Source organism: Hermetia illucens, chromosome 3 (assembly GCF_905115235.1).
Source record: "Hermetia illucens chromosome 3, iHerIll2.2.curated.20191125, whole genome shotgun sequence".
NCBI lineage: Eukaryota > Metazoa > Arthropoda > Insecta > Diptera > Stratiomyidae > Hermetia > Hermetia illucens.
The window spans coordinates 103,413,587-103,423,334 of NC_051851.1; positions in this window are offsets into that span (position 1 = coordinate 103,413,587).

A 9,748-nucleotide genomic window follows, 5' to 3' on the forward strand; every position below is an offset into this window, starting at 1 on the left:
TGGCCGGTTAGAAGCTGAGTGAGATTATAATTGATCTCCCCATGCTTTCTCCCCAGTCACTCCCCGATGGAAGGGATCAACCTGTAAGTCCAACGACCCTTTTTTGGCAGGTCCCATCGCTGTTGCCATCTGCTGAAGGATCTCTCCCTTTCGGTTTTTTTCACCTGCGATAAGGGAGAGATGGACCTGGTTTTATAAATGTTCCCCATCTCGGTTGCCAAGATATCAATCAGCATCATTCCCGAGATGACGAAAGCTGCATCATCTGAAACGACCCCGAAAGCACAACTCGCTCTTAAAGTTTATGTGTGCCCCGTTCCTCGTACGTTCGGTATCATCCTTACGAGAGCCATATTCATGGTGGATGTTTTTTCGCAAGTATACTCTATGTGCTGCTTAAAATTGAGTTTTCCGTCTATCATCACCCCCAAGTATTTGATGGGTGGCTTGGAAGTGAAGATACGATTCCCGACTCTAAAGCAGGCGTAATTTTTCTTGCGGGGCTTAGTGATGAGGACCGTTTCCTTTTCCTCCGCGAGTGCCACTCCGGCACTCTATAATCAAGCCTTAACAACACTGATTGCTTCGCTTGAGTACAACTCTGCATTCTCGAGATGTTTTGCGACCACAACCAGTACTATATCGTCGGCGTAACCCACCACCGTGGCCTCCTCCGGAACCGGAAAGTTGAGTACATCATTATACATGATGTTCCACAGTAGTGGGCCCAGTACAGAGTCCTGTGGGACACCCGCGGAGACAATGTACTCCTTGAATCCATCATTGGTATCATACCAGAGTTTCCGCTCTTTCAAGTAGCTATCGATAATAGCGGCGAGGTAGGTGGGAACACTAATCGTCGCCAGAGACTTCCGCATAAGGTTCCAATTGGCCGCGTTGAACGCATTGCTCACATACAGGGTCACCACCACGCAATATTTGCTGGTACAACCCCTTCCGTGAATTGCATTTTCGGTTAAGTCAGTAACCATTTTGATGGCATCAATGATTGATCCCATACTGTTATCTGAATGGCTCTCAACAACTGGCTGTAATCTATTATAAATTACCCGCTCCAACATTTTCCCTATAGTGCCCAAAAGACATATGCGTCTATAGGAGGACGTTTCCCATGGAGGTTTGCCAGGCTTAGGCAGCAGCACCAGCTTTTGCCGCTTACATGGTGCAGGAAAGGTACTCTCGGACATCCACGTTTCAAACAGCTCCGCGAACATATCCGGTCTACGTTTGACGGCAAGTTTGAGGGTCTTATTCGGTATGCCGTCAAGACCCGAGGTATTGCTATCGCCTGTTCGACTGCGGATCTCCAGCAGTTCGTCGCTGGTGACTGATGGAATCGGCGTCACATTGCAGGGACGCTAGAAGGTGTCAGTACCTCCCTCTTGCTGGGGAAATAACTCCTGGATTATTTTCAAAAAGAGTGTGGTGAAGCAGGATTAACCACATTCGAAATTTATTTCGCCTTGCAGAATTCGGTATCGCCGCGTCTTCGACAGAAACTCGCGGTGTAGCACTAGCTCCTGGAAATATCAGTTGACAATACAGACGCGGCAGGCCATCGGACCCTCAGGTGAACGCCCTCGCGGTGCACGTCCCTCCATTTTGGCGGGGGAATCCGGAGCTGTGGTTCGTCCATCTGGAAGCACAATTCCAGATGTCCGGAATAACGGCGGACGCGACGCGGTTCAATTACGCAATAGTCGGACTGAATGAGAAGTCCATCCTACTGGTACTACTGGACGTAGTAAGGTTGGCCTCTTACACGCTTCTGAAGACCGAGTTGATCATGCGCCTGTCGCTAAGTGAGTCAGCTAAACTGGATCACTTGCTGCCAGGTTTAACATTGGGCGATCGAACTCCCAGCCAATTGCTTTGCGAAATGAGGCAATTGAGTGGAAGCAAGATCGACGATGACTTGACAAAGTCGCTCTGGCTGCGTCGACTCCCGGAGGGCACTCAGGCGGTCCTCGCATGCATCTCCGGTTCTTTGAAGGCACTGGCAGCTGCGGCCGACAAGGTGCACGCACGCCCGACCATAGCGGCCGTTCAACAGCCATCGAACGAGCTGAAGCGCGAGATAGCCGCCTTACCAGCCAGTATGGCTGAAATGCTGGCGACGCTGGGCGCTCACCGTTCGGGCGGTCTGCCGCTCGAAAAAGGCGATCGGGTAGCAGGTCGTCAGGACAGCCTACGGAGCGTAATATTTGTTGGTACCATTGCAGATTCAGCGAGAAAGAGTACGGTCCTGTGTAAATTCGCGCCTACCACAAAAAAACTACGTCCGCAGCCCAGAACGCAGCGCCACGTCGCCTAACGATTTCTGGCCCCCTCGGCAGGCGCAGTTGCCTGATGCGGAGGTTTCGGTTCCTCCCGTACCCCGGCACCATCGGCTATTTCCGCAACTGATGAAACTGGCGGCAGAAAATTTCTTCCGAATTAACGCATACGGGTATAAGCAAGAGGACGTGAGTCTTGGCTTGCGTAGGACGTTTTCGTGACGATTCATCCTGGAGGATGTCAGTTTCCCCATACTAGGCGCAGACTTCTGGTGTCACTATGGGTTGCTGGTGGACTTGCAAAGTAAGTCCCTTATAGACCCCACGACCAACCTTAATTAGTCGGGCCAAATGGCATCTCATCCAAGTAGAAGACATTACCGACTCTCGTGTTCGGCCACCCCTCCAAAATTTCAGCCAGATTATTACCGAGTGTAGTCTCTCAAAACCAGTGAAGCACAATGTGCAGCACCACATTAACACTACTGGTTCCCCGATCTTCTCGAAGGTGCGTCCCCTACCGCCCCAGAAGCTTGCTATTGCACTGAAAAAGTTTAAACAACTTATGAAACAGGGAATCTGCAGACCTTCGGACAGCTGTTGGTCTTCCCCACTCCATATGGTCCCTAAGCGAGATGGCAAATGGCGTCCCTTTGGGGATTAAAGAAGGCTAAACGCGCAGGCTGTTCCAAACCGAAATCCTATTCCACTCATCCACGACTTTGCGCATCATCTCGCAAACTGCGCATCTTTTCGACCTTGGATTTAACAAAGGCCTATCACCAAATCCCTGTAGCTCCAGAAGATCTTCCGAAGACGGCAATATGCACACCCTTTGGACTCTTCGAGTTCACACGGATGACTTTCAGGTTGTGCAATGCGGCGCAAACCTTTCAAAGGTTTCGTGTACTTGGATGATGTTTTGGTCGCTTCTTCCATTGAGTCTGAGTACTTAGCCCATCTCGAGTGCATTTTTCAACGTCTCCTTGAGGCCGGATTAGTCCTAAACGTTGAGAAATGCAAGTTCCTCCAGACACAGGTAACATTCCTCGGCCACTCCATTTCCCCTGAAGGAATACAGCCCCCCCAGACAAGGTGCAAGCAATTACAAGCTTCCGAAAACCGTGAAGGATTTGCGAAGGTTCTTGGGCATGCTAAACTTCTATCGTCGTTTCCTGCCCAAGGCCGGCCAACATCAGTCCGTTTTGAACGCGTACTTGTCTGGCCCCAAAACTAAGGACACACGGATTGAGTGGTCTGAAGAGGCTATCCGCGCGTTTGACAAATCCCGTCAACAACTGGCCGACGCTACACTTTTGTCACTTCCTCAACAAAATGCACCCCCAGCCGTTTTTGTTGATGCCTCTGACATCACAGCATGTGCTGCTCTTCACCAAAAGGTGAATCAAGTCTGGCTGCCGTTGAGCTTCTTATCTAAGCAGTTGAACCCCGCCCAATGAAACTACCGTGCCTACGATCGAGAACTGCTCGAAGCGTACTTGAGCATCAAATACTTCCGTTTCTCCCTAGAAGGCAGGGCGTTCACAGTGTTCACGGACCGTAAGCCTCTCGCGTATGCTTTGAAACAAAAGCCCGACAAAGCGTCCCCTCGTCAGCTTGGACATCTGAGCTTTATAAGCCAGTTTACGTCAGACATCCAACATGTGTCCGGCAAGGACAACATAGTTGCTAACGCTTTGTCACGTGTCTCCGAGGTTAACATCCCCGCCTCACTCGACTTCTCGGTTATCGCCAAGGCTCAGGAGGATGACGCAGTACTTCAGAGCCTCAAATCCAACCCCAAATATAAATTTCGGGAGTTGCCCATCTTTGGGTCGAACCTCTCTCTCTGCTGCGAAGACTCGGAAAAGGAAGCCCGGCCATACATTCCGGCCACCTTTCGCAAGGAAGTGTTCCACGCGGTTCACGAGTTAGTGCATCCAGTCATCAGGACAACAAATCGGCTAGTCACCGAGAAATACTTCTGGCTCTCCATGAACAAGGACGTCAACTCCTGGGCCAGAGAGTGCATCGCATGCCCGAAGTGTAAAGTCACCAGGCATATAAGGAAAGAAGTGGGCTCACTTCCCCGCACTACCAAGCGATTTCACACCATACACCTCGACATAGTAGGGCCTTTGCGAGACTCGCACGGTTTCAAATATTGCCTTACAATCATCGACAGGTTCACGCGGTCGCCTGAGGCAATACCTCTGAAGGATATTACGGCGCAATCTTGTGCCGAAACCCTCTGTCGAGAATGGATTCCTCGCTTTGACGTCCCTGCGGTGGTCATCACTGACCAGGGAATGCAATTTGAGTCCACCCTTTTCTCGGAGTTAGGCAAACTCCTGGGTTTCAAACGCCAGCGAACTACTGCATACCACCCGCAATCCAATGGGATGCTAGAACGTTGGGACCGGACGCTGAAAGCCGCCATTATGACACGCGACGGACCGTCCTGGAGTTTTGCCTTTCGTCCTACGAACAACCCGCCGAAAGGAATTTGCTGCCAGCCCCACGGAGCTGGTATACGGGGAGAAACCAAGACTCCCAAGTGATCCAGTTTTCCAGTCTCACAGATTCGGAATTGCTGCTTCTGCTGAGGGACAATTTCCGACGCATCAAAGCCACACCTCTCATCCGACACTCGTCCTGGTCAGGACGGATGCCGTCCGGAAACCGCTGCAACCTTCATATGAAGGCCCGTACCGTGTTCTCGAGCGGGGAGAGCATTTCTTCTAGCTCGAGATCGGGGGACACAAAAAGGCAGTCTCTCTATCCAGGCTGAAGCCCGTGTGCGCCCCAAAACAACGTCATGTTCGCTTCGCCGAATGATGGAGAACGCAGTTCCGGGTTCGGTTGCTGAAACCCCGCGGTTTCATCTGGGGGCGGAGTGATGTGGCGCAGCAGGAATAACAACGTTGATGCGAGCGTGTAGACGATGCCGCCGGCGCTCTTCGTGCTCCGCGCTTTTTAGAACTCGCCACAAGAGCGGAGAGCTAGTGGTGGAAAAGTTCCGTTAGTTGGAGGCAGAGGAACCGCATGGGAAACCAACCGGTCTCTTCTGCCCCAACCGTGATACAGTATACACGAGTCTCAAGCGATTTTTTTTCATTTAAATCATTTTGCATTGATTTCCTCAGTTGTGCAATCACTCTGGTGTGAAGTGTGTAACACACGAAACCACATCGTGTGCAAGTTAACTGTACAGCCGTATAAAAAAAATGAAAAGCAATCGGGATTAGGAAAGTTTTCAATTTGGGATTAAGAAGTTATTTTATTAAAAGAGCATAGGGTACGTGATCTGCGGAGAGGATCGGCCTCTCAATCGTCCCGTCAGGGCACTACCCCACGGATTTATATCCGCTTCCGCACAGAGCTCAATAAAAGATTCCCTCTTACTCCGCTAGATGGCGAGCTTGACGTTCTTGCGGGCCTCTCTATAGGCATGCTCCTTTTGGCCTTGATCGATTCTACCTATTGCTCTCTGAGCCATTTGTCTGGCTCTGTGACAAATCGATCGAAGGCTGGCAAGATCTCTATTCCACCAATAATTGGGTCTCCTCGTGCGAAATGAGCATCTCCTAACCATCGACGCGTTACATGCTAGGGAAATGCTTTGTGTGATATGGAGAGCTCTATCCGTGGAGGTGCCTGCTTTGCTAGGCACGTCTAACCACATTTCCATGAATGTTTGCTCATCCATCGCTTTTGCAGAGCATCCTGGTGTTCTTTTGGATTTCAGCTTCGGAGGTGCGGGTCTCCTGTCTTTTGATTCCGTCTTTAGTTCAAAGGTGATTGCCTGGTAGTCGGTGTACGTGAAGTCCTCGCTAACTTGCCAGGACATATCACGTGACAATATCTGACAAAAGTCAGATTTACAATTGAAACAGATCCTCCTTTCGGATAAGTATTAACATCGCCCTCATTAGCCAGAAATACATCCAACTGGGCGAATGCTTCTAATAAGCACTGCCTCCTTGTCTCTTTGCCGGCCCACTCGATGGCCCGCGCATTAAAGTCACCGGCTATCACCTTTGGATTTCGTCCACTTGCGTCGTGAATAAGATCGTCTAACAGGTCTTCAAACTCAGAGGGTGTGAGACTTGGTGGGGCGTAGCAGTTGTATACTAATATACCGTTTATTTTTGCCCACACAAAGCCACTAGCCGCCTAATCTATGCTATATTGTATGGATTGACGACCGCACGCCCATATTGCCGCTCCACCAGTTGAATCTGTGAGCCGTACACCACCGCAGACGTTTCTGTACGGTTCACTAATGATAGCAATCTCCATCGCGGATCCGTAAGTGGTTTGCGCAAGTAAATCTTGTGGGACCCTGCAATGATTGAGATTCATTTATATTAACCTCATTTTTTCACTGCAGTAAACGCTTTCCTAAATTTCGGGCATTTACCACTTCCGCAATATGCCGGTTATCCCTTCCCCCCTTTCCTTTGCACAAAACGCACTTGGACTCTCTATTGCACTCCTTGGCAATATGTCCTTTTTCCCCACACCTTCGATGCCGATAGTGCATGCCTTCGCGAAGTGTCCAAACATTAGCCATTTGAAGCACCTTTTTAAAGATATCTGTTCCCTTAGTCGGTAAACAACCCATCCAATCCGAACCTTCCCCACGGCCAACAACTTCTGCGCTGACTCCACTGGCAGTCGCATTGTGGCCGTTTGAGTACCCCCATAAGCTTTTCTTAGGCTCACGATAGATTCTTCCCTGAATTCCTCCAACTTGAATTGTTCCTTCAAGGCAGTGCAGATCTCTTCTCTGGATGTTACCTCATTGAGATCCTTGCACTGTATATAGGCCTCATGTTTTTAGGAACGAACCGCGACGTTCTCCCCAAGTGGTAACTTGGTTACGAAAGCCGTCAGTTTTTCCTACGCTGGATTTTCTCAGCTCAAACATGAAATCCCCTTTCTGGGTTCTCCGGATTTTACTGACATTTGCGCTTAGGTCTTTTAGGTCGGGGTCAGATTTCACCTTCTTCAGTATCTCCGCATACATTAGATGTCCTCTGCTGAAATATAACAATTGCCTCCGGGCGAATTCGCACCTTTGGTTTTCTGTTGCTTTTTTTGTTCACAACCTTAGTCCAGCCACCGTTCTTATTTTCTTTCGGTTTCGTTTCGTTAGCCGACTTTCCTACTTTGGGCCCTTCTGAACTTTTAGTTTCGTTTGTTGGACTGGTCAAGACCCCTTTTTAAGGTTTTATGTGAGACAAAACCGCTTCCGTCTTTTTCTCAGCGAGTGCCAGTCCAGCACTCTCTAATCAAGCCTTAACAACACTGATTGCTTCACTTGAGCACAACTCAGTATTGTCGAGATGTGTTGCAACCACAACCAGTACTATATCATCGGCGTAACCCACCACCGTGGCCTCCTCCGGAACCGAAAGGTTGAGTACATCATTATACATGACGTTCCACAGTAGTGGGCCCAGTACAGAGTGTCCGCTCTTTCAAGTAGCTATCGATAATAGCGGCGAGGTAGGTGGGAACACCAATCGTCGCCAGAGACTTTCGTATAAACTTCCAATTGGGCGAGTTAAATGCATTCCTCACATTCAGGGTCACAACCACGCAATATTTGCTGGTAAAACCCCTTCGTGAATTGCATTTTCGGCCAAGCCAGTAACCATTTTGATGATGAACCATACTGCCTATCGGAAAGCCCCCTTGGCTCTCGACGACTGGCAGTAATCTATTATAAATTACCCGCTCCAACATTTCCCCATAGTGTCTAGAAGACATATGGGTCTATAGGAGGGCGGTTCCCGTGGAGGTTTGCTAGCCTTAGGCAACAGCAACAGCTTCTGCCGCCTCCATGGTATAGGAAAGATACCCTTGGACATGCACGTTTCAAACATATCTGGTTTACATTTGACGGCAAGTTTGAGGGCCTTATTCGGTATGCCGTCAAGACCCGGGGCTTTACTATCACCTAGTCGACTGCAGATCTCCAGCAGCTCGTCCCTGGTAACTGGTGGAATCGGTGTCACATTCAGGGGGCGCTAGAAGGTGTCAGTACCCCCCTCTTGCTGAGGAAGTAACCCCTGTCTGTTTATCTGTCTGTCTGTCACGCCCGGTTTATTCGAAAATGGCTGAATAGATTGTCACGAAAATTGCTGAGAGTATGTGATCTGTTGTTCCCTTTACATGCAGCAAGTGGCGCCATTTTGTATTAAGTTTAAGGGGGGCGCCCTATACATGTGAATGGAGGGTGCAATTTTTTTTTCAAAGGATGTGGCCATGTGGAGTATCAAATGAAAGAGCTCAATTAATACCGGTTCCATATTTGATATCGGGTGAAACATAGGGGAGCGAAGGATCACAAATTACCATCAAAAAGTGTAACAGGTCTCGTTCTCAGAACCTATCCAACCGAAAAATCTGAAAAAAAATCACAGTGGTGCATCTCTACGATATCTAGGCCTCAAAATACATCCGGTTCCGATATCTGCACAAATAAAGTTAAATGTAGTATATTTCCACATTTTAAAAATTTACCCGGCAACCCCCTTATTTCCATCCCAGAAGTACACAGTTTGGCATGGATGTAAATAATGCACAATTTGGTCAAGTTTGAAGAAAATCCAACTATTACTAACAAAGTTATAAGGGGTGAAACTTTGTCATTTTTTGTGAATTTCGTGGACTCTACACCCTGTATGACGTCATCATCACATATCAATTCATCAATACCACAAGGAAGTGGTTTCTTAGAAAGGGGTCGCAAAGAATTATTTTGTTTTAGTCTTTTAGTCATTTGTATATGAATAGCAATTACTCCGAACAGACATGTGTGTATGTTGAGATATGCGTGCTAATGAAGTTTGCGGCTAGTGTCTAATTAAGATATATATATTTGTGCATTAAACCAGCCGTATTTAATATACGTTCTATATATATACATATGTATGCTTTTGCGTACAAAGTAAATCCGAAATATGAGTACGATCAATTTATATATATATATCGGAAATAGGCAGTTTGTTTGTTTAATGTGAGGATAATATCTATGGCTGTAATATGTACGTATGTCTTGTAGTTTGTAGAAATATGAAGGATTATGTTGGATTTGTAGCTATATACGGATAGAAAAATGTTCGTTGAAATTTCTTACATAAGATGAACACAAAACCTTTATACCCGAAGTGCGAGCTTCCGGTATTCCGACTTGTTTCCTTTTTGGTGCCTGTTGATTCCCCAAAGCAGTGCCACTTGGGTCGCCTGTGACACTGTTGGGGCTGGGATGTTTGGCTTTTCCTCACGCTTTCTTTCTTCTTCCTGCAACCTTTTGTAAAGCGCCCTAATCGCTCTCGCCATTCTCTTAATGGCTTGGTACACGTTGTGCTTGTCCTTGATGAATTCGGACAGCGCAACTATTTTAGTCTTAAACTGCAAAAAAGGTAGTTCTTCTGGGT